The sequence below is a fragment of the Lissotriton vulgaris genome, chromosome 6 (genome assembly GCF_964263255.1).
Source record: "Lissotriton vulgaris chromosome 6, aLisVul1.2, whole genome shotgun sequence".
Classification (NCBI taxonomy): domain Eukaryota; kingdom Metazoa; phylum Chordata; class Amphibia; order Caudata; family Salamandridae; genus Lissotriton; species Lissotriton vulgaris.
The window spans coordinates 107225912-107252295 of record NC_141694.1 but is presented as its reverse complement, the minus strand read 5'-3'; the positions used below and the strand labels follow the sequence as shown (position 1 = coordinate 107252295).

Here is a 26384-nt window from a genome sequence, read left to right as displayed (position 1 = left end):
ATGAGCAAGTTAATTGCTCACATCATCTTAGTACATTATATTTCTGTCTCTTGAAGTGAGGATGGGCTTTAGAAAAGTATTAGAAATATATTTTCAAATATAATAGTTCTCTGCTTGTTTGTTTTAGGAGCATAAGAAGCCTCAAATTTGGAAATTGACCTACACAAGCTTTACATTATAGGAATGCTTGGTAAGTAAAACAAAATATATTATGTAATCTGAAATGTAGTTAATGTATGAAGGCATTGTCACAAAGTTAAGTTATAATTCCATGCAAACATAAGAGCTGAACAGGTCATAATATGCCTGGGGAAAACCCCCAGTAGACTGAAGAGGGTAGAACTGCCTTCAGGGATGGATGGGCTACAAAGATTTGAAAATCAGCCACAGAAAAAAGAAGGCTACTCTGTTTTGCAATAATGAATGAGCTTCTCTTCACTAACATGTATACACATTTTTGTGTTTTGCAAATATTTTTGGGCAATTGGGCTGTAAAGGGGATCATTTGGCCCAATTTATTTCAAAAACCTAAATAGGATTTGAAAATTGACCCCACCTTCTTTCCTGCAGAAGGGTAAGGCTTCATCACTACACTCTTTGTGCTGTATGAACAGTTTTCAGGGCAGCTTTTGGGTCCCAGGCCAGCCCAGCAAAATACACGTTACCATGACAAAAACGGTGCATGAGTCAAGATGTTCACCTTTTGTATTCATTTTGAAGCCGGTGACTCTGAGCAGAAAACAGCTTGAAACACAGAACAGAAAATTGCAAAGACGTTTACGCATCTCCTACCACTAACACCACTGAGCAATTGCATGGGCTCCTTTGTTGTTTGTTTTCTTTCTTCCTATCATCCTGTGATTCAATTGCGTATTCATGCTTACTTTCCAGGGAAAACCTATTTTCCAGAGAATAGCCTGTTTTGACGTAAATCTAATTTTCCATTCCAGTGATTTTGGCTCGTCTTTCATCTTTTTCTTTGGTGTTGTTTGCTGCTGCGGTAACAAGGAGCTCTCCGCTCTCTAGACAGAAGGTTTACAATCTGTAAAACACATTTCATATTCAAGTCTTACATTAGAAAAGACCTTTTGATTGTGCTAAATTATATGTATAATATACTTACATAAATGGACTTGCAGCCACCTCTCTTTATCCATTGGTCTGTTGTTGTATCAATCACATTTTGCTTCCACCCTCTACAGCATAAAGCATGGGACAATAGATCAGCCAACATAAGGCACTGATTGGTTTCACTTTGGGTGACTGCATGTTGCTCTCTCGCACTGAGCACATCCGCACACAAGATAGTTCCCTTCAATGCCAGTGCTTTCGTTTTCTAACCTCCATTTATTATGCATGCAAGAATGTGTTGTTGTTGTATGACTTTATTCGATATAAAATATCATAAAAGTATGAACAACCCAATTTCATCACTTTAGGACAATGCCAATTTTTGAAGTGAAACAATAGCATATTGCCATACAATCAATACAAAAGAGACAATCATCTTTAAAAATTACAAAATAAAAATATAAATAGTTCATAAAAGCAGTAAAAACATAGGCCAATTCTTACACAGTAAAAACAACAGTGCACATAGGGGGCCTCGCTTGTATTAATAGATATTAATGTTACTATCCCTCAGCAGCTTACTTCTGGTTAACCAAGCACAACCCAGATATTTAGCTGCCCCACAGATTATGCTAAGGGAGGATGTGTCAGTTTTTAGAATATACAACGCCTCCCTATAATTCTTGGCTCCCAAGTTGGTACAAACGGGTTACATCCATTTTCTTCTTGCGTGTCTGTACGCGGGACAAGCAAAAAGAAAGTGGGAGATAGATTCAATGGGGTCTGCACAGCCAGGGCACGCAGTATCTAGTTTCCACCCTGCTGTAAATTCATTGAGTGGGAGTGTTCCAAACCTCAGCTTCAAATATAATGTCCTTTCTCTCGGAGATTCAATATAGTTGAGAAAGGCTTCCAATTTAGGAGTAGGCTTGTGATCTAGGAACTGCTTTGTGCCCCGTTTAGAATTAAGTGTGGCCTCTACTAGGACCCACTCCCAGTAAGCTTTCTTAACTGCTTGTTTTGGCGGTGGGGTCTGGCTTTCCCATGCCTCTGCTAGTCCGATATCCACAACAAGCAAGAATGTGTTAATATATCTATCTGTTCAAATTTGATACACAAACCGAAAGCTTCAATATTATAGGATGTAAATTTACAAGTGGACAATTCTGCAGAATACATTAATCCTGACTTCAGTTTCACCAATAGTTCTTTAATACAATTTGGCCGCAAAGGAAACATGGATATTTTGAAGCTGCTGAGATGACTCATTAAGAGTGTATTTATGTATACATTCATGAGTCTGGTAGACAGCTTATTACAGTGGAATCAGTGATGCCTTTGGGTGCTGCTGAGATAGCGCATTGGGCTGATTCTGAGTAAGCTACCTCGGTCTGCAATGCAACCTTTGCTCTACTGATGCTGTGTATTCTATGAATGCTAAGCGTTCTTTGTGTTATAATGTACGTCTGAAAACAAACAGTCTGTATGAAACTCCCCACTGTACAATAACAATAGCGCACCATCTCTAGGACTCAGGGGGGCATTAACTGTTTAACTTTTTGTGGCACACTGTCTGTGCGCCTCCTGACAGCCTCTACAGCTGCACCCATAATAGGACATGGGCGCAAAGGCAGAGTGTTCTCCTATTAGCATGTGGCCACACCAGCATGTTAATTATGGAACGCCAACTGAAGCTAGCACCAGCACTCTACATGCACTGGTGCTATTTGTTTTACAGAAGAGGGCGCACAAGTATCTGTGCCTTCTTCCGTAATACTACAGTGCACTTGGGCACAGAACTGGGTGCACACTCCCATTTTGCCCACATGGCACTGTTTGTAAAATGGCCCCAGGAATGCTCCTGAGAAGGTTTGACAGCCACATATTTCTGGGCATGCTAATAATATGTTCCAATGTATATAATGTGTATTTGGGTGTATGTCCCATTATTTAGAGCTACAATATTATCCTACAACAATATTGAGTGCAAGATATCTACCACCACTGATTCATCATGATATGTTTATACTAGTTGGTGTAAATTTACTATTAAAATCTACATCTATATAACTTGAAGATAGATACATAAATCTATGCTTTTCGATGCATACCGACTTTGAAGTCAGTATCCGTCACTCAGTAATGTTGCAGGATGTTATTAAATAGTCAATGTTGTTGTATAGCACTCTGCACCTATGCATTAGTAATTGGGTAAAATGGGTTCATTTGAACATGCTAACGTTGCATTTTTCTATTTTGTTCATGGACAAATGTTTTTCTCTGATGGGAAAAACCACTCTCCTATATTAATTAAAAAGTTTCACACTACATATTCTGACCTAGAAGATCTTGCCCTTGCCAAGAGTACTTCACAGATCATATCCAAGATGGGAATTTACTAAACAAATGTTGGTGAATACAAGCACAACTGCAATTATTATTTTTCAACAGCTAGCATCCATATCCCGGACCGCTTATTACATGTGTCTGGGTGCTGCTGATCAGTAACATAACAAAGGTTCTTAACCCCTTCCGTGCGGCCGCGATTTTCCCCGTGTGCGGCCGCCGGCAGAACACGGGCGGGCCATGACGAACCCCAGCCGTCATCAGCACACGAGCACCGTAGTGCATGACGGCTGGGGTTCGTCACCAGCATGGAAGGGGTTAATTTGAGCTGGTAGCTTGCTGTACTCGGCTCCAGCCGCCTAATTATCAACACAGACACTTCTAACAGTCTGCCACTTGGCACTGTTTGTTGATTGTTTAGATGTTTATTATTTCAACATAAATAAAAATGACTAGCAGCTGCTGCCCAAGCAATTCTTATAGCTTTGGGGACCAGGAATACTCTGAATTGTCAATTTTGATGGTTAGTAGTTGTGTTAGTACTGTCCTTTGCAACTCCGGCAGGGGCAATGAGTAGCAAAAGCTCCAGTAGCCTCCTGATGAAGACCCTGAAACTTATTTTTTTTACAAACTTTTTTTAATATGTGCAAATTCACATTTTGTGAGTATCTCATAGTTTAGATTACCAAAAGTATTTGCATTTGCTAGCCCCACTCTTCATACAAACTGCCATTTTTATGAGTGTAAATCACTTGTATTTCACAGTTGTGCTTTAGCAACAGGATTTATTCATGTATACATAACCGTTTAGGTACATTTTCTCTCGCTGATAAATAGTTGGTGGAATGCCCTAAAAGTTTGTGAACACCCACAAATGTTAATGATTGAATGTATTCAAATTGTGGGTATTCTCAGACCACTGTCCAGCTCTTGCTCAACCTGAAAATGTCCAGAGATTTACTTCTGTAAGGAGCGGCATTAATTGCCCTTCGAAGATGGAAGGCGGAAGAAAGCACTTGTCACAATTGATTGGGGTATACGGGAAAAGCTTACTGGCTAAAGCAGGTTTCTGACATGTTAAAAAAATGCACTTTTGATGTTTGCCGGTGAAAAAATAGTGAATGTGTCAGGGAAAAGTTATATTGTGCCAACATTGATTTCCATGCCTTTTCCCCATTCCATAGGCAAAGCCCAGTACTGGTATGTTGTACATAGTCCTCTCGGCAGGGTCACCCCCAATTTATTTAACTTTACCCTCCACTTTTTTGCTGAATTAATTTTGTGTTGGCATTAGGACTCTGGGCACTTTATCACTGCTAACCAGTGCTAAAGTGCTTGCACTCTCTCTTCTAAACATAGTAGAATTGGCTTATACCCAATTGGCATTTTTAATTTAGAGTCCCTAGCAAAGTTGTACTACATGTGCCCAGTGCCTTTAAATTAAATGCTACTAGTGCCTGCAACAGTGATTGTGCCATCCACTTAAGTAGCCATTTAAACATGTCTCAGACCTGCCATTGCAGTCTGTGTGTGAAGTTTTAAACTGGCATAATAAACCCTGTGTCAGTCTCAAACCTGCATTTTTAATACATGTAAGTTACTCCTAAGGTGGTTCCTGGACTCCCAGCCCAGAGGGTAGGGTGCTCTGAATTTTAAAAGTTGGACATGATTTAGGTTTACATGTCCTGGTAGTGAAAAACTCTTAGATGTGTTTTTCACTACTGCAAGACCTACCTTTCATATTACATACCATTGAAGTTACATTTAATAGGCTGAAACTTCCAAATGGGAACAGGTAACCAGTTCATTGTTGGTGTCTTTAGAATTGCAATTAAAAATCCTCTCTTATGGTAAAGTCAGATTGTAAATTACAATTTAGAAAATGCCAATTTTAGAAAGCTGCCATTTTTCTGCCTTAGCCATTTAGTGACAGTTGAGCTGCGTGTGTTCCTTCTAGACAGCCACATACACTAGAAGGTTATGGTGTACCTGAATAGGCCATCAATGGCAGGATGGAGCAGGGCACAGCCCTACTTACACTTGAATAGGCTAAGACCTGCCTCCACAAAAAGGTCTGCATGACCCCGGTAGTTAGTCTGGAGCCTGGGCAGGGGAGGCAAGAAACCTGTGTAATTAAAAGGGAATCCTGTAGAAGCTTCTCCCTCTTCAAAGGAGGCGCCTAGTATAAATATTGGACTTTAGACACCAACTCTTCAGTACACTTCTGGACCTGTGGAGGCTCTGCTGTTGTGCTTCTGAAATTACTGCAACTCTTCTGAACTGCTACCCTGCTGGACTACTGCCCTCCTGCTTGAGCCAGAGGTCAGAAACTGCACCTGAACCCAGGACCACCAGAGTGAGTCCAATTGCTACTCTACTGGTCTCCAGTTCAGAGTCACAGGGACATAACAAGTCCCCAGCTACCTGAACCACCACCCAGATCCAACTCAAGTGAGCTCATGACCCCCCAAGACCTGGACCCTTGGTGTGGCCCATTGGTGTCAAAACCTTGTCGCTTGGACTGCCTGCCAATGTACAGTCATGTCAGCCTGACCCTTAATGCTACAGCATTGATTGCTCACTGGGTGCTCTGGTGTGACGGCCCATGCTGACAACAGGATCTTCATGCTACAACGACAACCATCTGTGATGCCATGCCTGCTGTTTGAGCTACATCGTCGGCCATCCCCCGCCTCCCTGTGAATGGGGCTCTTTGCACTGGACTGATAAGGTACATTTTCAGTGGGACTAACCTGGTTCCTGTATCCGTCCCACATTCCATCGTGGTTGCCTGAACTTGTGACTTTCTCCCGGTTTCGCTTGAGTAGATAGCCGTAATTGGCACTTTGGTCCTGTTGACACTATTATGTAATCTTTCAAATTGCATATCTTCAGTTCTACTGATTGGATTGTTGTCTTTTTGGTCTTGTTGTGTTTATTAAAATCCACTCTATTGTTATACTCTAGACTGGGATTCCTTTTATGATGTTTTTCTATTTTTAATACTGCTTGAAGTGTTGCACAAATACTTCACACATTGCCTCTAAATTAGGCCTGACTGCTCGGTGCCAAGCTAACAGACAGTTCATCACAGGTTAATTTGGGGTTTGCATTTGACCCTGACAAGGATTGCGGTTGCTGCTTGAGAAGACATTAACCCCCTCAACCAGTAACTCAGGGGCAGATGTATCAAGATACAATTTTGCACTTCTCAAATAGCGATTGTTAAGGAATCGCTATTTGAGAAGTGCAAAATGGTATGTATGTAGAATTTCGCTATTTATTAGCGATTCCTTAGAATTCCTTAATTGCGATTAGCAAATTGCTAATCTCAATTAAAGAATAATTTCCCATTCATTTCTATGGGCCAGGAGGCCCATAGGAATGAATGTAAAATTATACTCAATTTGCGATTAGCAATTAGCTAATCGCAAATTGAGAATAATTTCAAGGGTGTCTTAAGGACACCCTGCTGCACCCCTGAATTTGATATGTGTACGCATATGGCGCACATACATGCCCCAAGGGCATGTATGAGCGTCATATGGCACCTTTAGAATTTAAAAAAAGTGCTTTTTGATAAGAATTCGCAAGTTACCACCAACTACAAGTTGATGGTAATTTGCGAATTCTTAGTCAAAAATCGCAACACTAAAATGCTTGATACATTTCAAATATTAAATCGCAATTTGCCATTTCTTAAAAGCCTTGCAATGTTAAGGAATCGCTAAATTAGCGATTCCTTAATATTGCGAGGCTTTTTGAATGATACATTCCAAATCCCGTTTTTTTTGTCGCAAACGCTGCTATTTTCCGAATCGCAGCGTTTGCGACAAAAAAAACGGATGATACATCTGCCCCCTAATCTATTAAAGTCCAATAATATCATAACAGCTAATTATACCCAGCTGTATAGCTAATTCCGGGTGAAGTATTACCACACAGAATGTTCCCCACAACTCGTAATGGCACCAATAGTGTTTCAGTGTGATACAGACCCTTGCACCTCAGTGAACACTATTGAGTGTGATCCATACACCATCTTGAATAGTGCAGGATCCCCTTTCAGACAGTATGTGTTGCTAGTGTTAGGCAAACCTAGGCACAAATGCAGCATTGTGACATTTCATCTGTCAATAGCATACATCACCCTGTTTCAACCTACATATTTCTAGCTCTCCAGGTTCTCCTTAGCACACAGACTCCCTTCTCTCCGGCCCATTTACAAGAATAATGTGTCCACCAAGAACCTTCTCACATTTAAAGCACATTGGGCTATTTACCCATTCAGTACCCATGTCAAGTGTGGGATGCCACAACCCCTTTATCTAGCACCCCATCATTCTGCAATCACGCCTGTTCCCCATACTACCCTAACACACTCGGATAACCTTGTATGTCATTGAGGGGTGATCTCTGTCCACACCTGCCCAGTCTTGCTAAAACACAACTGGTGAGAGTATTGCAGGTGAGGTCTTCAAAGGCACCTGACAAGTGTAGATGGAAGAAAGAAGAGTCATTTTTTTTAGTTAATCCTCTACTGCACCTTGTTTAGCAGCTGGAGTATCTCCTTTCAGGAGCTACCATGGTATCATTCCCAGAAATGTCAGAAATGTGTGAATTTTTAGGCATTTTAAATGTTCTGCTAAATTGTCACCGAAGTACTTTCTGCCAAATTTTGTGCTAAATGCTCTTGTTCAGCTCTACAATTGTTTATGCATAGTATGCTTAAACAGTGTGTTTTTTATTTAATTATTTGTTTATTTAGTTATTTGTGCGCTTTTCTACAGCACAAACATGGCCCACTGGCATTGGAGCACTGGTCAAAAAAGTCACAATCAAAAACATTGGAATTGACTATGGGGAATACTGATGTTATGCAGGTATAAATCGAGCCAAAGCCAAAATCAAATCAACCAAAGCAGAAGAGCATATACGTTCCTAGAACTCTAGCAGATACAGTTAAAATGTGTATGTAAAAGGAGGATTGTGTGCTCCTTTTTAAAATTGCTAGGTAGGCCGTGATGCAAAGATCAGGTGGGTGTGAGTTCCAGATTCTTATTGTACTCTCTCAGAATTGCTCCATGTACTGCTCTTTTTTAATGTAGGAGTTTCAAGAAGAAAGATTCGAATATTTATAGAGTCACATTGGCCACCAAAGATTTTCATTTTTTCAGTGAAGAATGTGGTATTAGACCTCACTAAGTATAAAGATATTATGGTTGTGGTTGACAATATGGTTGAGGATATACATGCAGCTGTACAATTGTTACTTGGATGAGGTTGGACTGATGCATCTTTTTAGACATCATACGAGTACATGGAGGTCTGCGGTTGGTACAGGTAAGTCTATTCGAGATTAGGCTGGAGCAAGGGAGAAGGTTGCAGGGCAACTCTCGAAGCTTTCTGAAAGGTCGCTAAGTTCTTCATAAATTTAGTTAAATAGGATCTCATTATAGGTGAGTGATGGTCACAATTCTTCCAAGGTAACAAGGTGCATTGTTATATTAATAATGCTGGGTCATTATTACCAACATGAATTATTTTTACATCTCATTGTTTGAAATCCAGTTTTCTCTTGGGCAGACCTGTGTCTATGGTATTCTTTAATAATGGATTCACTGGCTCGCCTAATTTGATTAAACATTGATTTTTGGTGAATATATAAAAGGTTGTCCTTTTTACATATCCAGATATAACCAAATGCTTCCCAAATCTTCTGTTTTAAGATGCTGAAGAGTGGGAAAAAGTCAAGATGAAGATAGGTTAACATTAACTGTGAGGTAAAAAGTTTCCCTAAAAGCCTATGCATGTTAGCATTGATATTTGTGAAACATGTTAAAACTAGACAAAAGTAAGTAGTTCTGAAACCCTTATACGCTTCAAAACGTCAGATGTTCTCCAGGCAGAGGCTTTTGATCGCTTCCAAAAAGCACAACAAGCCACTGTTAATTATCCTTACTTGATAAGATGAAGTAAGAGTTGATAGATCCCCTTTATGCCAACGTAGAAAATGTAGGGAGTTTTTTTTTACTTAATGGTAATGTTGTAAGTTGCTCACTGTCTTTCATGGTAAATACTGAGCTCTTGAAAGGTGTCTGGGCGGACACATTGATATATAAAATCTTTATTTGTTTATGTCTTAATGTGAAGAATAGTATCCACTTGTACCTTCATTAACGGACCCTCTCCGCTCCCCAATCAGGGCATAAACTATGGCTCTTATTATGATTTCCCAAAGCATCATCCCAGAAAGGCCCGGAGATACCGCTCCAGTTACGAGTTGTGTGGTGTTTACATACCATACCTTTTTGGTCAGAGCACACTAGACTAAGGGGCATATTACCAAGCAATAGCGATAATGATCGCTATTGCTTGGTTAGAGACAAAAAGTTACTGCTGAGCTGCGGCGATTTTTATCGCAGATAAACCTTGGTATTACCAAGGTTTATCGCAAATGCAATAAAAATCGGCCGCAATGCATGAATATCAATGAAAAGTCCGCGATATTCATGCATTACCGAGCTAATGCTCTTAGCCATGTTATCCACCTCCCATTGGATAACATGGCTAAGAACTGCTCAGTGTCTGTAAAGTAACGCACCCAGGCAGACAAACAAAATATTGGCACACATTAAATGGCAAAAACAAACCAGAAATAATAAAAGGTTAACAACTGTTTTAGCATATAAAGTACATTTTAATTTGATAAGAACAAAGCATATGATAAAATCATTAAATCAATAATAGAACTCTGTAAAAACCATTCTGCATTATTTCATATAAATTCATTGATAAAAGAAATGCGAGAATATTCTATAAATCATGGATGGTTTCCTGTCAACGCGTTTCGACACGAGGACCGTGTCTTCATCAGGACTTTACCATCATGGTGCTGTAAAATAATATAGACAAGTTTTACTAAATAGTAGATAGAAACGCGTTGACAGGAAACCATCCATGATTTATAGAATATTCTTGCATTTCTTTTATCAATGAATTTATATGAAATAATGCAGAATGGTTTTTACAGAGTTCTATTATTGATTTAATGATTTTATCATATGCTTTGCTCTTATCGAGTTACAATGTATATGCTAAAACAGTTGTTAACCTTTCATTATTTCTGGTTTGTTTTTGCCATTTAATGTGTGCCAATATTTTGTTTGTCTGCCTGGGTGCGTTACTTTACAGACATTATTTACCCTGACCCAGGAGTACGATCCATATCAGGGGGTCCTTGTTGTTTACATATATAAGAACTGCTCAGGGCAGGTGTTAGCTTTTGGAGATATTCGCGCTTAGCGCGAATATCTCCAAAAGTTGGTAAAAGGAGATAGCGCTGTTAACGACTGTTTCCAGTCGCTAACATCTTGGCATGCCCACTTTGCATGTCATTAGTGATAAATATCACTGACATGCAAAGTGGGGCCCAAGATGGTCGCTATCTCCTACTAGCTGTCGCTAACTTGTGTTAGCGAGAGCTAGGTAATAGGGAGATAATTTTATCTCGGCTTTCTTGGCTTTTAAAGCCAAAAAAGCGGAGATAAACCCCCTTGATAATATGCCCCTCAGTTTTTCTGTGTACTGATCCACACCAGGAAAAAAATATGGATGTGCCACAGGCAGGGGCAGAGTTTAGCCACTGTATGGCCCTCTTCAGCATAAAGCGGGAGATAAAGGACAGCCACTGTACCCCCAGGGCACTATTCTAATACACCACCCTATACCCGTGGTCCCCACACCAATATTTGCCACATGTTGAGAACTGGTGGTAAATATCTATGTTAAACTCCCGAGAATTGGAGAAAAACAGCTGTAAAAGACCTAGTAATTCTGTATCTGCCAAGTTTTTCCCAATTCCAAGCAATTTATAACTCATGGGGAGATACCTGCCGGCTATTTCAGCAGAAACTTTTATGAGGGCCAGTATGTAATGTGATAAACCTGAAATCCACTCCATTTATTTTCAGATCTGCATTATCTGAAAAAAATAAAGCAATACAAAGTGATTGCATTCTTATATGTTGAAGATGTGCTCTTGCAAGACAACTAATCAATACTGTGAGAAAGTGAGATGCTAAACCATATGCTTGCTGGGGGAAATATTTTTCTCTAGACATGGTCAGCAGCACATAAAATCTACTTATTCATCTGTGTTTCACACTGCAGAGTCCTGCTGGCACCCCAATGACATCTAAGCTCATTCAGTTTTGACAGCTCATCCAATTCTGCAGTTAAGTGATGCACGTCAAGCACACTGCTGCTGTTCTGCTTCTTTGGAGATTAGTGTGCTGTCATCAGGCTTTCATCTCCAGAGCAGGAAGGCAGCACCAGCATTGGGGGAGAGTGGCAGTGGGTATGTGTGGCCCCCGAGGATGTCTAAAAGACACCATCTGCCTTGTGTGAACTGGCACTCTGCTTTCTCTTCACCTCTTGTTGAAACTCCTTTGTGCATTAGTATTTGTTTTTTTCCCTCAGCCCTCATGTTTCTATGCTAAAGCCGTACACGGCTTATGCAGGTACTCGTGTCACTTCTAACATGACAGCCTGGTACCAAACAGGTCTGCACATGGGAAAACTGTTTTTAAACTGCAGCTTATATTTGTTAAACTCACATTGGCAATAAACCCCTACCAATGAAGACAACTGCAGATTACAGGTTTTTCACATCCATTTGCATTTCCTGCCTTTGTGCAAGCACCTTTCAGTGCACAACATACCTTGAGGTCTAGTGTTGGATAAAGCCACATATTCCCTTATGATACACCTGATATACAGTGGTATTTGAGGTTGAAAACAATTTAATAAATTTACAATCCTGAAATTTGTTTGGTGAGATCACCCTTACCTCTACCCACCCCTCAACCCAGAACCTGACCCTTTCTTTATTTTATCGCTACCAATCCCTAAAACCTAAAATTACCCTTACCTCTTTTTACCTCTATCCACTCCTAAATCATAAAGTCAATAATACCACTTACCTCCCTTTATGTCTAGCCACCCTGGACCCTGAAATTATCCTTATTTTCTTTTACCTCCTCGCTTCCCTAAACCTTAAAATTACCCTTAGTTCTCTTTCCTCCATACCTACTCTTAAACCCTAAAATCACCCTTACCTACCTTCACCTCTACTAACACCTAAAACTAAAATTACCCTTACCTATGTTTACTTTAACCCCTAAAATTGTAAAATTATCCTTACCGCCCTTTACCTCTATCCATCCCCAAACCCTAATAATACCCTTACCTCCCTTTATCTCTACTAGCCCATGACCTCTAAAATTACCCTTACCTTCCTTTAAGTTTACCCACCCCTTATTATAAAAATCAACATCACCTCTCTTTACTTCTACCCACCGCTGAACCCAAACATTACACATACTGCCCTTTATCACTACTACCCCTAAACCCTTAAATCACCCTTACCTCCCTTTTTGTTTACTTACCTTTGAACCCTGCAATAACCCTTACTTCCTTTTATCTCTACCAAACTTTAAACCCTAAAACATCCATTACCTCACTTCACCTCTAATCACTGCTGAATCCAAATATTACACTTACCTCCCTTTACCTTTACCCACCCTGCACTGTATTGACCTCATGAATAACCAGCTGTGAGCTGGTTGCATTGCAGAGCACAACACTGTTACTTTTCCAGTGAGAGAATGTCTACCAGCTTTTCCTTGGGGGCACCTTACTACAGGTATTTGTGTCTGTGGAAGCACAGCAGGTGCAGGATTGTATAGAGCAAGTTATTATTATTTAAGAAGCTTATAAAGCGCGCGGCTACCTCCAGCGGGGGTGTCCCGGCGTTAAGATTACAAGTTTATCATAGGAGAGGGTTGCCAGGTTCAGATCCTTCCGAAAAAAGACAATGGGCTGCAGAGGAGCTCTTAATCAGCGTTTGGTAAACAGCCAGGTTTTTAGTTTGCGTCGGAAGACTTGCTCAGACTCAATGAACCTAAAGTCCAGAGGTAGGCTGTTCCAGAGCTTGGCTGCTGTAACGGTGAATGTTCTGCCACCACTACGGGTAAGCCTAAATCTGGGAGTTACATATTTGGAGGCAGTTTAGGATGCAAACCATGGTCTTCTAACTATGTTTCTCGATGAATGCTGGGGTCAACTGCAAAATCAAGGATTGTTGAATTCCTACTTGCTGCCATTTGAAAGTTATCACTTATTAAATGGAATAAGGGAACCCAATGTTATCCTATGGGAGAGGTAGGCCTTGCAGTAGTGAAAACCAAAATTAGGAGTTCTTCACTAATAGGACATGTAAAGTTAATAGTACATCTCCAACCTTTTAAATACATTGCATCCTTCCCTATTGGCTAGTTAGGGCCTACCCTAGGGGTGATTTATATGTATTAAAGAAAAAGATTTAGGCCTGGAAAAAGGTTTATTTTGCCAGGTCGACATGATAGTTTGAAACTGCACACACAGGCTGCAATGGCAGGTCTGAAACATGTTTAAAGGGATACTTAAGTGGGTGGCACAATAGGTACTGCAGGCCCACTAGTAGCATTTCATTTATACTTAATTAATACGTCCTGGGTATATAGTACCACTTTACTAGGGACTTAAAAAATAAAGGTGCTATTCGGTAGTAAGTTGATTTTACCAAGTTTGAAGGAGAGACCCAATGCACTTTAGCCCTGGTTAGTAATGGTAAATTGCCAGCAAAAATGAGATTAGCAAAAATGGAAGAGTACGGCAAAAGTTTGGGGGAACCACACTAAGGCTGTCAGATCTATCATGGATCAATAGATTCACTAGAAGTTTCCAGACAGTTGGGTTTATCTCTGTCTAGTGAACTTTGAGGGGGTACTAATCGGTGCAGTCTTTCTAATTCAAAGACGAGTTAGGAGGTGACCATCCGCCCATTCAGCTAGAGCCCAAATATAAAGTGAGGTGATGTCCTGGAGGAAGGATCTAATCCTCTGAGGTCCCACGGGCTGGATGGCATTGGAAGAAGGGCAATGAATGCCAAGCATGTTTCATTACTTTCTCTGTGCTAGTGGACCACTCAGGCAAGACATAGAGAGGAACAGAGAATGGAGATTAGTCCACCCCAGTGATTTACTACTTGACACTTATGTGGTCCAGGATGGATCACTAAGAAGAATTACCCACACAACTTCTTGTATGATTTATTTTCTACAGCACCATTTTTGAGCTATCACCCAAAGCAGCTTTTAGGTAGGCATCACCAAGAACGGTTGAGGTGTCGCTGCCTTTGGCAACGGGAGCAGAAACATTATGTATTGTTGTGCTGTTACAGGTGCCTGTACATTTTAGAGTTTTGAACCGGGCGACTGTGTATATGTGTGAATTCTTTGCTGAGTGGTGATTTCCTGCACCCATGCAAAGATGAATGCAATATAACTGTTCTTGAATGAAAATGCTATATGCCCTGATTGTACATGCACACAATAAGATGTGAGCCCACTACTGTAGAGGTTAGTGGTAAGCCAACACATTAAAATCAAAGTGCTTGTAGCTGATTCAGCTGTATGTGGCCTACTTTCTCATAGTGGCGCCCTGAGCTTTGGTCAATAGCTTGTGTTCATGAGTTGATATTGTAAATAAATGCCTCCTGTAAGTGGTGCTCCCTCTCAAAACCATACTAGAAGGTTAGCAAACATGTTATGTATTTATTTCTATTTACTTTTAACAAAGTTGCTGTCCATACTGCCGTTTACATTCAACATATACTTCAGTTTTCCGAAAACAACAGTCATGCTACTTCTTTTGCAATTGTTCTCCAGAATGCTAAAAAAACTGTTGATGTTTGGGGTTTCATGCCTCCTTGCACTTCCGGGAAATTGTGAACCTCGAAGAGGCCAAGATTCAGGGCTTAAGAGTTTCTAAATCAGTTTGCCCTGGATTACAGGGGCCTGGGAAACTATAATGACAGCAAAAGCAGACACAGACATAATACACCATTAATGAATTTAGGCCGTGGAAAAGAAGGATAAAGTACAACCTTATACTGGCTAGAAGAGTACGGGGAGCCTGAGAGTCGGGAGATAGAGTTTTTTTTACCAAGCAATTTGAAAATTACTTTCTTTGTTTATTGCCAAAAGGAACCATGTGATATTTGGGATGGAATGGTGCAAAGACACTAAATAATTGTTGTTGGAAACCCTTTCAGATGGTTATAGGCACGCAGGCGATACCTGGTCCAACTGTGGGGGGTGAGGCCTTTTACTCTTGAGGTTCTGTGGCTCAACCCACTATGGATCCTGAGTAACTGACCCAGAGTCCCCTTCTGCACTCAACTCTCATTGGTAGCTATTGTGAAGTAGCCCAAGGCTCCAAGTAGTCCAAGGGGGGGTGGGGGCGAGGGAGGGAGTGTGAATACCAGTCAGTGAACACAACTCATAACTCAAAGAGTGCACAGCAATGCCAATTAAATCAATGTCCAGTGACAAATTCTTATTTTTATAGTAAAAAGCATTTTATTTATAACTACGCATTCTAAGCAACATTAAAACATATGTAAACAACAACAAACTTCTCCTTGAGGTTGGGGATCTAGTGTTTTGCTTGGAAATGTGTCACCTACCCTCTCTTTGTAATGAGGTTGGGGTTATTCCCCACTCACTGGTGGCCACATTCAGGGACTGCTTACTATTCGGCATCAAATCAACTGTCTACTCTGACTCTGCGTAAAATGGTCAAAAGTGTCTTAGCGCCACAGCGCTCTCAGAAGCGAGTTCCCCTGGGTCCCAATAGGCCCATAACCAGTCTTACCAGCTCCAGCAGTGAGGAGGCTTGCAATGTCCCAGCAAATGTCCTGACTCTGGTCCTATGTGGGGAGTTGGCTGCACACGTCTGTCTCCTGAGCATACGTGGTCAGCTTCAGCAACGATTCGATGTGTGCCGATGCACCTTTTGCATGGTAAGTTTTGCGCTTGCCAAATAAGGGGGTGGGATTGGAATCCGGTGCTTTTGGATGAGGTCCCCACGATGAAGTGATGCACAAACAGCATCTTCCTCATTTTCACAGGGGCAGTTCCAGTTCAATCCTCGTTATTTCATGGTGACCCGCAAGCCTTGGCTCAGATATCTCGGCGATAGCCCAACCCTTGCAATCATTTAAGTATTGGCAGCCCTACATGGCATACATCATTGTTGTACCTCCACCGGCCAAGGCACCAGCCCTCGCTATACAGTATCCATACTAAGGCAGCCCCTCCTGGCATAAAGGGTCACTTCTCAGCTTTGTGCAGGCTTCCGCCATTCTGATCTGGATATAACTTTCACGAGGCCCCTCCTGACAAACAGGGCTGCCACACACAGACCCCACATCGCTTCACTTGTCCACATGGCACTATGCTCACGGCTATCTTCATAGTGCCACCCTCCTGGCATACTAGCGTCACCAACTGGAATTTGCACATGGGCAACAACCCAATTGTTGCAGCAGCAGTCTCATCACCGCTCAGGGCGGAATTCCATCAGATTGGCTCCCCACTGGATCTCAGTTTCTCCACCGCTCACCTGTTCCTAACAGGGAACACATATTTTGTCCAGGAGGCAGGCATTGGTGCTACAGGTGCCAGAGCAGGAGGCCCTTGTTTTCCTGGGTAATATCAACTTTCCCAGCTTGGTGACTAGCAGGTTTTGGACCCCAGTCCTGGTCACAGGGAGAAATCCTGCAGAGCTTCCCCATCTCACATAGCCCATGTGGCTGCTTGGCAAAACCAAATTTTGGGATCTCAAAGTCCCTTTCTTATAGTCCATTTCCAGGCACCAAATGTGATAATGGGTCTGGGTCTTTGATTTTTTATTTTGGGGTTCTACTTTTTTTTAAGTGTACACATTTCTATCTCGTCTGCCTCTTGAAAGGGTGTCTGTCACAACAAGGGAGACTCCAAAGTAGATAGTCCCGCAGTACAGGAGTGACTAAAGTTCACATCTGGATGTCAGTCACAGAAAAATGTGCATCAAAATGTTAATCCCGGGCTTCTAGTCTTACTCTTTATGATTCCTTTATCAGCCCATTTCCTTCCTGAGATGTGGCAAGGCCCTTTCCTTGTGATCTATCCCTGAATCAAAGAGCAGTCTTTTGAAGTGTGCAGGGTGAGTCTCTCTCTCTCCCTTCCTCCAGTGGACCCCAGTCAGCTCACAGGAATGCTGGAATACACAAATTATCTACTCCTCATGTCCTCATCAGGCAGGTCTGGGCTTTCCAAAATGGTACCCAGGATCCTACATCTAATTTACCATTGCAGGCACATTCTCACACAGTGAACATACACAGCAAACATACGGTCCTCTGTGCAGGGTGCTCAGTACTGTACCCTTTCTGTATTGTGCCATGGTGGTCAATTTGTAAAAACACACATTGCCAGCACAAACACTCACCATGCGTGCACTACCCAACACACACCATTCATGTATTATACTTCTCACAAGCACACATACACCGAGCACATGTATTTATTGTGCATGCGCTGCACAGGACTACATCTCTCATGCAATATATTTCTCTTTTGTATACATACACCCAGTACATGCACTCACCATGCATGCACTGCACAGTACTTCTGTATCCCTGTACTATACTCTTTGCAGGCACACATACATCCAGCACAGTCTAACTGATGTAGGCACAGGGTGAGTTAACCACACAGCAGCAGAACTTTAAAACAAAGAGTGAGGCCTAAAACGGTGAGTGAGCCTGCAGACCTCATTCCAGTGACACAGGTTAAAAAGGACCTGTTCATTCTTACTGATCCCTACATGGTATGCTGCCACCCCCATGCTCATGCTGCTTAAGTCTCCGTGTAGGCAGCAGCCTTCTACCATTATGGGGGGTGCGCTTTGTGCACCCTCCTTGGTCCGAAAAGAGGTCAATCTGTTAGATAGGCCTATGTCATGGCACAAATGCATGGTCCCTGTTCCCTACGACAACAACATTTAGTATTAGGGAAACTGACAAGAGGACAGTTGCGAACTCAGGGCAGGAGTACATGCCCATTACCATGTAGTATAATTTTCCATCCAGCAATTATGAAGAAACAATGCAAGAAGAAAGGTAAGTAAAACAGCATGTAGACAAACATGACATGAGGCTTGATCACCTGGAAAATAGAGTCTCTGATGCGGACGATTTGCAGGCTGAGTCCAATGAACATCTGCTGTGGATGGACAAATTGGTGGATATTATAAAGGTGAAGAAAAACGATCTGGAAGCTCGTTCTAGACATGACAACCTTCGCATGACAGGCATTCCTGAAACCACAGCCATCTTAATAATAGAAGACTATATTGAGACACTATTTAGCGATATCTATGGAGCCAACCTTTCCATATTCTTTATTATAGGGATAGCACACAAATCTCTCTGCCTCAGGCCACCCGCTGGGGCCCTGGCCTGGCCTATAGTGGCCAGACTGCTAAACTATTGAGATTTGGATGTGATCCTGTAATTGGTCAGAGAACAGGGGCAATACAACATCAAGGCAATAATATCTCCTTTTATCCTGATGTTACTGTGTCAGTGCAGAGACTTTCTTCCCGCCAAGAGAATCTTTCATCAGGCCAGCGTGCCGTATGCCCTCCTCTACCTGGCTAAACACGGCAGCAAAATGCATTTCTTCATGGAGGCCAAATTGGCTCTAAAATGCACCAAGCATATCAGCAGGACTCAAAGGTCTCCACCAACCTTGACCCGCTCATTGGCAGGCACCCAGTTAAGTGATAATGATTGGCTGCACCTGGAGGTCTTACAGTATGCATAAACACTATACCTCTACCACTGAACACTCAAGAGATAATTCCCAAGTTGTTTTTTTGCCTTACTTTCTGGTTCTTCTGGTAGTAGGGTGGGTTATATGTCACTAGCTGATGGGGGGGTTGGTGTGGGTGGGGGAGGGGTTATATTTTCAAATTGGGAAGACTTACATCTCGATTGGGTAGAGGTGTTTTTTGTTTTGGGTTAGTTTGGCATACTAATTGTGGGTGGGAGAAGTGTTGGATTATTCACAACAATATTACCCCACTATCATGCTAAGCTGCTCCATCTCAAGAGTCTCTTTTCTATCATGTGTTTACAGCTGCATCTCATCCACCATACATCACACCAGGTGGACATCTGTAGCTCAGACTTAGACCAAGTCAGTTAAGATAGCTTGTGTACCTTATCTAACATGGAATATATTTGGCCTAAATGATTTGAAAAAGGAAATGCTGGTGCACGCTTACCTAAATCGGCATAACATTACATATGTTTCCTACAGGAGACCCACTTGGTCATTGTTCCCATGCCGGGGCTCCGCACACGCTTGTGGGGCCAGAACCACTGCTTGCTTTTTTAAAACTACGCCAGAGAAGTAACAAATTATTTTGAGGAAAAACCTACCCTGGCGAACATCTCATTACCCTTATGACAGAGATGGTCGATATGCTATTCCTGTAGGTACACTGTATAAGCAATCCCTGATTTTGATAGCTAATTACTGCCCTAACACTAATGATCCTGAATTTTTTTGCGGGTCTGGAGGCAGGTGACAGACTATGGGCCTTTGGCCGTAAAATGGGGTGGGGATTTCAATGTTCCGCTAAAAGATTTCCTGGATCGATTGGGTGCCTCCAGGTGGCCCCATACACAGGCAGCCAAATCCCCTAACACACTCATCCTAGATAATCACTTACAATATATTTGGCATCACACATACTGCGACACACATGAGGGCACATGTTATTAATCTCAAGGTAACACGTGGTTCAGAATTAACTGTTGGCTGACATCCAAGGATGCTCTAACCTGGACCAAGTCAATAATCCATCTGCCACACACTCTATCTGATCATGCCCCTGTAAAGATCGTAGTGCAGATCCCGCAAACTATTGTCCGTGCATTCATCCGGCAATAGCCACGACATGTGATACATGACACAGTATTCAAGTAAGGAATATGATCTGCCATACCTGATTATTTTGAACATAACAAGGGGTCAGAGAGCTCTCCATCCACACTGTGGCAGGTCTCTATGGTGGGAATACGGGGGGTATGCATAGCTAAACAATCTGGAGTCTTACAGGTGATCCACAGGACGTTATACACATTGAAAGCAGATATTCGTGCAATAGAAATAGACTTTTTTGAATCCCAGGATCCCGCTGCACTAGCTAACATCCGGGACAAGATGTGGGAGTATCAGGAGGAGGCAACGCGGGAGGCACACTATCATGGCAAAGTGGCTCAGGCACAGTGCTATAGTGATGGAGACCGCCCTGACAAAATGCAGGCAGGGCTTCTTCGGAAACCATATGCTTTTTCAAATGTGATGGAGTTCTGAAACACAGATCCCCAGCTCGTCTCCTCCCTATCAGAAATATTGGGAGTCATTACTTCTTTCTATAGCTAGCTATATTCTGCCACCACGATACTTGGCACAGATAGGCTCAAGTAATACTTCAACACTATACAAATATTATTGCTAAACCATTCCCACAGGGAATTTCTAAATTCACCCATAAATCTGGAGGACATCTCACAAGTGATAATGGGCCCACCAGGGCCTTGATGGCCTAACAACAGCCTTCTATAAGGAGTATGCCCCATTCTTGTTTCCACACCTGCTAACGATGTATCAGGACTCGGTAACATCGGGATCTGTCCCCCTCCTCACTGCGCGAAGCCGTTATCATAACATTATTAAAGCCAGACAAGCCAGCCGAGAACTGCAACTCATATTTCACCCCTGTCTCTCATAAATGTAGAAAAGATTTACTCCAAAGTGTTTGCGAATCGACTCCTACCACTGCTGATGCTAATAGTGAGACCAGACCAATCAGGTCTCATTCTCGGTTGATCTGCTTCACACAATCTCCGCACTATATTTGTGGTAATGCATCATGCACACCCTCAACTTACTGCAGCAGCAGAGCTTTTAGATGCCACCAAGGCATTTGACTCTTTAGAGTGAACATAGCTCTTTCCGTTACTTCAGCACCTGGGTCTGAGTTCACAGTATATTAAACAAGTACAGCTTCTATATACTCTCCCCACTGATCACATCCATTCCCAATAGCAGATGGCACAAGACCTGGTTATCCATTATCACCACTGCTGTTTGCCATTGCCATGTAGCTGCTGGCAGCTAGGCTGCGACAGCATCTTGGTAATAGGGGCATAGGCTTTACATCCAGCAGTTTAATTGTATCAATGTACGCAGACAACATTACCATGTACATATTTGATCCCAAGACAATTCTGACCTATTTACACGGAAGGTTGTCTGGTCCGGGGGCTACTCTGGTATTCATATGAACTGGTCTAAATCTGCCCTTCCTCACTGAATACCCGCTGAAATAGGTGACTGACCCGGTCAAATACTTAGGGATAGGACTCAGCAGAGATCCAGAGGAGTTATGACAGATCAATTACGAGAAGACAGGCTGGAAGTCCACATTCCAGCGTGGACCAAGCTACCGTTGACTACAGCAGGTCGCATCGCGATTGCAAAAATGATCATACTTCCTAAGTTTCTTTATCTCCTTGTGAACGTTCCTCTCCCACATACCACACAGTTTTTTAAGCATCTGAGGACCAATCTGATATTGTTAATATGGGTGGGCAATCAGCCATGAGCCTCCTATGAACTTCTCATGTAGTCACTATCCAAGGGTGGATTGGGCGCACCTGATATGCAACTCTACGCTCTGTGCTCGCAGGCTCAATTTCTACACTACTGGTTTCATCCCACCCCGTGCCAGCCACACTTAGCCATAGAGTGTGACCAGACCTCCCCTTGGCCACTTACGACAGTGCTGTTCCTACCCTACAAGGCACCCAAGGCCGAATGTGTATGGTGGGCATGGGATGGGCTTCGAAGATGGGCTGGTCTTGCTATTCCATATGCTTCCTCTATCCTTCTCACTAATAATCCCACGTCCCCTCCGTTACACAACAAGTGTGCTATCAGGAGCTCAAATACAAGGGGCATCAGAACTTTTGTGGATCTATATCTCGATGATCAATTTATCCATCCATGGGTAAGTACAGATTCACACACCCTCAAATTCCTAGATATACTATGATATTATCAACTACGAGCTGTTTGTCAGACGCTACACAATGCATTTCCTGCCCTGCCATCAACTCTCCCAGCACTAAAAACCTCACCTCAGAAATTGATTACTCATCCCTATACTCACACACAACATTTCTCTCCTATTTCTATTCTGAAAGTCCGGAATACCTGCAATTCAGACCTCGATTCTCCCCTAACGGATGAGAAATTCACTTTCTGCTGGGAGCAACTAGAAATGCTATCCCCTATCGGTTGTGGCTCATACATTTTAAACACATACACTGCCTATTTACCACACCACTGCAATTAGTCAAAATTAGTATCTCCCGACACTCATTGTTTATGATGTCAAAACCCTGAAGCACATTCCTACATATCATCTTGACCTGCCTTGGGATCGTGATTTTTGGGGGGATTTTTGGGGGTAAAACTCTGGAATTCTCTTGAACCTGATGTCAGGTCCGCTCCCACGCTGACCATTTTCAGAAAGAAAATAAAAACATGGCTTTTCAATCAGTAATCCATTTCCCTTTTCCTATTCTGTTCTCATCCATAGCGCCGAGACGCCCTTGGGCAATTGTTTGCGCTCAACAAATCGCATTAATAAATAAATAAATAATAAATAAGGTTTGCAGCACAATACAGGACATCACTGGGTTGCCACCCCCACTAGGCCCCAAGATTTGCTGCTTCATGGCAATGCTGCTTCTCTTAAAATGCAGAGGTACAATGCATTGGGGAAGAAAACCAGCCCGACTACACAATCATGGATACATGGATACATGATACATCCTACTGCTAAGAACAACTTTTCGCATATTGGGAGCTCATGCCACTGAGGTCTTCTCCTAAAGATTTATGGGCTCCTTTGTTCCTTTCTTCCATATCGGGATACAGACCCACCTGGTCATACAATGCCATTGCCATCAACCAAATCTATAGGCCCTGTCTAGAGGAAAAAGCAGTGGCAAATAACACTCATTACCTGTTGCTTGTGTATGGGGCGTGTATTGGGCCATTGCATTGGCGGCACTGCTTGGGTTTATGTCTGCTACACGGTTGGTCTGTGACACAAGTGCAAATCTACTTCAGATATTAAGTATTCTGTACTCTGTGTTCTTATCAGTGGAACCAAGCATCATGACTCAAAACACTGTACTGAAAAAAAGAAGAAAGGTAAGTGAGTAAGAGACTAGTGTACACCCATGGATAAATGTTCGAGGCGATGCCTACAATCCAACTTATGTGAGCTCATAAAGGTTAAATTTACTGGCAATGCTCTTCGAATGATAGGAATTGCCTTAAAGATGCTTCATATCTGACCTCAAGGAGGAGTGACGCCAGAGGAATTTGACTGTGTGCTCATATCACCAGTGCAATATGCCAAGTGCAGTGTAGTGCAATGCGGGTCAACAATGCCGTGGCTCTCGCTAGTTCTACGGTTGACAAATATGTCTCTGCCCACTCTTTGATTCTCTTCCAGACTCCTCATATCAATTTCCTCAGTAGCTAAACTTTGATTGGGATCAGTGGAGCCCAGAGGAAGAAGCAATGAACTATGCGTGCCCTGGTCTGCCACCAGCACGATCCCTGCGCCCCGCCATTGAACGTGCCAAACCCCGCTCAAGCAGCTTCCATTCTCGGTGGAAGTGCACATTTTATTCATGATTCTGTCAGGATTCATTTCAGGTTTGCTTTTGAATCCTCATGCAATATGAATGAAGGAGCAGATGCTGCAGTTGGCAGGGACTAGCATGCTGAGGGAACTCTCACTGAATAGGCTTATATCTGTTCCAAAAAATACCACTGCCAGAAACAAAGGTGTCCAAGACTGGGAAAAACACAGGCCATCATTTCTCTTTTATAGTTAGGATAGACTCTTGTGAAAACATCTAATTTCCTGTAGCATTAACTGTGGATATGAGGATTGCCATAGATTTAAATAAAGTGTTTGCATTTAAATATGTTGCAGGTATTTTCATGTTATCTTTTTTAGATGTTAACATAGCGCACAAACTCATGATTAATGGCTTTTCCTTTAAGGCGGTAATAATATATACACAAACAAATACCATTTTACATAATGATCGCAGAACCTATAGTCCAAATGTTCCTTGGTTTATTCAATTAACACGATGACAGCCATTATTGTCCATGACTACCCACAAATGACTGTCATTTCCTGTCATTTCATAAGTGTGTATCTTCCAACTCCCAATCTTCTGATGGGGAGCCAATTCAATAGGTCACAACATAGTTTTCAAAACTCCTTTCAGAGGGCCACAGGGAAATCAGGAGTTGAGGTTGAGACTGTGTACTTCTTATGTCCTGGGGCTCAGCCAAAAATGGGCTCTGACGAATTGGATCAAGTATCCCCTCAGCACTCGACTCTCAGTGGTAGCATGAGTCGAGCAATCCAAGACTTCGAGAGGAGGAGTTAGATGCAAGGAGTACACAGGCTTCTAACTCAAAGTAGGTTCAGCAAGCTCAACTTGTGAATGGGGAGCCATATACTAGTTTTTACATAAAGTAGCATTGATACACATGCATAAGGTGAAATGAGATGCACACTAAATATTTTAGCACTGTCTGCACGAGGACCAGCATCCCACTATTCTAGCCATGAACTAGGGCTTTTTCTCATTTATGTAAAGCAATATCCAGGCTAGGCTCCGCTAGAGAATATGAGTCTTAGAAGTCCAACTATGGCTATTCAAATTTCAAGTGACCCAGCACCTTCGGCACCCCAGTCAGAGCGGATTCTCCATCAAGGTCTGTGCAACTCAATGTTCAGTCTTACCCTCTGCCACTGGAGTTGAGACAGAAGTCCAGGAGTGTTCAATTGTCCTGGGTCGGCGTACCTCTTAACAGGCACAGAAATGTTTCTATCACGCACACCCAATCATGCGCGCTTCTGCCGCTTCATGCAACCCAATGCAGGACAATGATGAGTTAAGCACACTGCAGCTGAACTTTATATGATTTAGCCTGATAGCACCACTCCAGTGACATTGGTAAAACGTCCTGTTCACTCTACTGATCACTACTACTGAAAACATGTATGCTGCCACCACATGAGGGTGATACTTTGGTTGCGCCCCTGGTATTAGCAAGAGTGCAATCCATGAGACAGACTGAGGTCATGGTGCTCATGCATGTTCCGTGTTCATCCATGACCAAAAAATGATTTCCAAGCATCCAGATATCACTGCATCTGGGGCATTCAGGGTAGGGATATACGTCCATTAACAGGTAAGGGTCTTTTCCATCCCGACAAAAGCAGACAAGATACATTTCCTATAACAAAAGAATAGTTCACCCTAGGGACATAATTTTCAAAGTTTTGTGTTGACCTGCACCACACAAGGTAACGCCAAGGCGATGGAAAACCTAGGCGAGATTTACCAAGCCAAGCAAGCTCACCTCGTGTGGCCCTGCGGTGCTTGGTAAGTCTGGAGTAATGCAAGGCAGCACAAGTCTCTGCTTTGCGTTACTCTGTCCCATGGAGGCATTCCAAAATTGGAGCTTGGGTGCTCCCGTGCATCCACCCATATTTTGCACATTCCCAGATTTACTGAGTGGTAGACCTGGGAACGTATCAAATAACTAACCCTTCTCAGGCGAGGCACATCTTATATCTCTTAATTTATTCTCTGTTTACATATGCTGCATTCTGCAGCAGACTTACAAAGACGAAACAGCCTCAGTGGATTGTTTTTGCGCACGAAGGTGCACCTTTCTGCACAAAAACAATCTGTTTCAAGGGGGCCTGCATTGGCACTAGGCAGCACATAGTGCTCCAGAGCAAGGAGATGACAGGAAGGAGCCATAAAATGGTAACCATGGAACATTCCTGAACTCTCCCTGTGGCTCAAGGCAGTGAGTGCATCAAGGTGTCCTGCTGTGCTGCATTGC

The 26384-nt window shown here is 42.4% G+C and overlaps 1 protein-coding gene across 2 annotated transcripts in view; it reads left to right on the top strand.

Moving 5' to 3' along the window:
- The window catches only part of LRFN2 (leucine rich repeat and fibronectin type III domain containing 2), a 1526854-nt gene that overhangs the window by 605590 nt on the left and 894880 nt on the right, over window positions 1-26384 (top strand). For both annotated transcript variants that reach the window (XM_086926065.1, XM_086926064.1), the window contains exon 4: window positions 128-190. The gene's annotated coding sequence lies outside the window, so the exon portion shown is untranslated. The remainder of the gene's footprint in view (window positions 1-127; window positions 191-26384) is intronic.